Source organism: Tachypleus tridentatus, chromosome 11 (assembly GCF_004210375.1).
Source record: "Tachypleus tridentatus isolate NWPU-2018 chromosome 11, ASM421037v1, whole genome shotgun sequence".
NCBI classification, from domain to species: domain Eukaryota; kingdom Metazoa; phylum Arthropoda; class Merostomata; order Xiphosura; family Limulidae; genus Tachypleus; species Tachypleus tridentatus.
The window spans coordinates 19,156,015-19,160,012 of NC_134835.1; the positions used below are offsets into that span (position 1 = coordinate 19,156,015).

Consider the following 3,998-nt stretch of genomic DNA (forward strand, 5'->3'; position numbering starts at 1 on the left):
AAGAGTTAATAAGTAATTATCTTGTCTTACGTTACAAAATTGGGAACGTCTAGTATAAATAACCCTCGTGTAATGTTGCGCCAAAAACGAACATAAAAACGAACTAATTAAGCAGAAAAGGCTTGTTTTTATTACACAGAAAATTAACTGCTGTTAAATTTTCTTTGACTACAGATGTTTCTTGTAACAAGCGGTCGTTCTACAAAGTAGGATATTCTCTCTTAACCTGAAGATCACCTAGAAAACGTTGTTCTTATCAATAAAAGTGTTGATACCCATAGTAGCCGTTTTGAGATACAAAGACAGGCATCATAGTGTTATTATCATTGACAAAAATTATTAAGAGTTGTCTTCCTACACACCAGACGGAAGCTAATTTTTGTGAAGAAATTTAACTCACCAAATATTCACTTATATTTTAATCAAATACAGAATTGTTAAACACTATATGAATATTATTCGATTTGTATTTTCAATAATCAGCTAAATTATCTTAGAGTGAACGAGTGGGGGACCAAATGAACATCAGAATTAAAGTTTTGATGATTTAGAATATCTGAAATTTTTACCAAATTATTTAAAAGCTTCCAAAAATATTAACAGAAACAAAAACTTCCAGATAAAATTATCTTGATTTGACACGTTAAATTTCATTATTTGTGTAATTATTGATTTAGTACCTTCCAACGTACGTGGAAGACAACTAATATAACCTATTGCATAACCGAACTGAGAAACTAATTACCAATATGTGTTATAAAATGTGATATTTCACCATTCTTAATATGTAATATGTCGTTTGAACACCGAAATTTCATTCTTCTGGTTTATATTATTATTACTATTATTTTATTACTTTATGTGGACTGGCAAAGGTAGGATAAGACTGACAGATGTAAGGTTCCTCAGTCACCTCCAAAATCTAGAGTACATTTTTATCCCACATTATAGTCTCTACACTGGAATTATTTCAATTTGTATATCATTTTTTATATCTGTTTTGGATTGTTGTTGGTTATAACAAACTAATACCAATCAGAGGTTTTGATTTCCTGTTTTTAACTCAGTCCTTACTTTTGATTTATTTAACTTAACACTTCAGTATTAATATTCTAGTTACACACACACACATTTACCTTCCGTTGAGCAACTAGCAAGGTGGAGAACTTATATTACTAAATTCCGGGTTTCGATTCCCTGCGTGTTTTCAACTAAGATAGATCTCAGTCAGCTTTGTGTTTAACAACAAGCAAAAACAAGAATTATTTGTATTTATTTTTATTGATAACAAAATTCCATATGGATACTAAAGTATCCTCAGAATAAACCGCTTCTTTTTTTTTTTTTACACTTTAAACCACATGCTTCATGTACTTCAAATCCAAGAAACCAGCTCCACCTCCACCTCCACTTACAGCAAGTCTATGACCATTAGGACAACAATATGAAGGAGGAACGTCACAATGAACAAAATTTGTTGCACATGCGATGTCATCTCGGAAATTCCCCTCTAGTTCAAGTAGTAAACAAAGTAACGTCATTAGAATATATATCACCTATAATATTTTATAATGATTTTTAATCGTCACTGTTTATCTACTTGTGAAGCCTAGCTAATAAACATTATATTCATAAAACTGTTAAAATTACGTCAATATCAAGATCAACCGCTCATGTTACAGAACACGCCACAAAAAATAGTCATATTTAACAGTTACGTTAATTTGACTAGTTTGTCAGTAAAATCTATTATTAATCTATTAACCAATCTACTTTCTTGTTTATAGTATCTTATATTAAATTTCAACTTTCCGTTGCGTCACTAAAAGTACATAAAAATTATCTGCATTAAAGTGATTCTCCGTTGCTTACCTTATACACTAAATATTGTATTTTACGCCTCAGTTAGAGGCTACACCGTGGAAGACGAACCCTAATTTGTGACAGAGAATTCTAATAAAAAATTGACTTTATAACTAACACTTTAATATATCTGACTTTCTTCCATTTACTGAGTAAACACATCATATACTCCACAGTATATCGACAATATTAGTTCAATTGTGTGTTTTATACTAGTGAAGATACTTGTAATTAGTAAGTAATGACATTACGATCTGTATGAGAGGCCAATTTGAGTAGATTCCAAGTTAACTCTTGTCTTAACCCATCAATCTTGTCTTGGGACACTGATGGGAATTTTAAGGTATTTTTAAAAGAAAAAATATGTGCGTATTACATTGTATAAAATTCGGTATATTGTTCTCACGGTTGTGGATTGTATGTCATAACAAACACGACCACAGCACAAAATCAATCATATAAACAGCTGTCGTATTAATGTAATTATTATTTTGTACACTCGTTAATTAACAACAAACACATCTGAAAATTATCTGTTATATTATTGTCTATATTACTTACTTTCAGTTTGATATTCAGTCGTAGCAACAAATGCAATTTAAATTAAAATATTTACTTTAATAGTTATAAGAACAAATTTTATAAAAATGCATGGTTGTGTCACCCTGTGTTGCTGTTTCACACATGTAATCATTTTGAAATAATTTAATTTCTCACTTTAAATTGCTGTAAAAATATATAGTCGTCAACAAAAGTAATTATTTTTTTACATTCTTTTATTATAAACAATATTCGAATGTTTGGATACACGTTGTTGTTATAAACTTACTTTCATTAAATATAATGTTACAAACCTCCGTTAATAACAAGAAATAAACATTGTGGCAGTTTCTTAAACGATGAAGACAAACGTAACTTATAATTGATATATTTCTATCATACCATTAAAACTGTTTGTATGAATTCAGTGTTAAAGAATTCATACTCTCACCTGGAGTTGATTCCAACAGTGTTGTAAACATCAAAAGTATAATAATTGCTGAAGACTTCATTTCTCTGATCTGTTAAAATCAGTATTAATGTAGTTAGTGAAATGCGACTTTTAACAAAGCCTAAAATAAAAGTTCGACACTTAGTACAGCACATGAATTCTATATCTTACTAGCTCCAGATATATGATAACAGAGGTACTTTTTATAAACGGAAGTAGAGAGTTACAGAAGAAACAAGTTCCCGATTTATCACAGGGACACTAAAACCATTACAATAACTGGACAACATCTAATGTAAGATTTCTATATGATAAAAATTACATTTTTTAACTACCGTTTAACAACAAAAATGATTTTATATTGAAATTTTTCTCTTCTTTGAGGTTTCTCGAACTTAATAAAACATGAAAGTAAAAACTTCTTTATTAAGTTTATATCTAAGAACAAAACCAGACCGATCAACCAAAACACACAGAAATAAAGTTTAACAACGCACAGAAAAATGAAGTTACCACGCCTGTGGTAAAATATCGACTTATGAAATGAAAACAAAATATTAGTTTGTGTTAACATGATAAAAATAATTATTCAAATAAGTACTTAAGATCTGTACTTAGTTTAATATTCATTATAATTACTATTATAAAGAAATACTCTCAAACAAGATATAAAAATTATATTACCAAGGAGTGTTCAATTATCAGGTACTTCAACTACGTGTTATTGGGGTGTAAATATACAGTTGGACTACGGTCCTGACACTCACCTTATATTGTTGTATTTTTAATAAGATACACAGTTCTGAGAACATCACAACCAATCAAAATGTTTCTTGTAACATTGACGTCAAGAATAAATTACAATATTATAGAGACATGTAGAGAGACAGATTGAACCAATAGGAAACTGTGAGTGATTATTTGTTATTTACATGTGATACATTTCTGTTAAAGTGGCTCATGTAGTGGTGGAAAGACTTTAAAACTGTAAGTGGTAATGAAGTTGTGTGATTAGGGTAGAATAGATAGTAACATGTAAGTAGTTGTGTTTCATGGATATTCACAAATGGTTTATATATCAATAAATCGTGTGGAACACACGTAGCTATTGTAACATTAGAACAAACGAGCTTCGATGTGCAAT

General features: G+C 29.6%; 1 long non-coding RNA gene across 1 annotated transcript; it reads right to left on the reverse strand.

Annotated features, from left to right (window-relative positions):
- Positions 1 to 1,268: 1,268 nt before the first annotated feature.
- Positions 1,269 to 3,615, reverse strand: LOC143231433 (uncharacterized). The gene is made up of 3 exons (XR_013016917.1): positions 3,539 to 3,615; positions 2,855 to 2,924; positions 1,269 to 1,510 (listed from the first exon to the last, which is right to left on the reverse strand). It is a non-coding gene; the product is annotated as an uncharacterized LOC143231433 (long non-coding RNA).
- Positions 3,616 to 3,998: the final 383 nt, after the last annotated feature.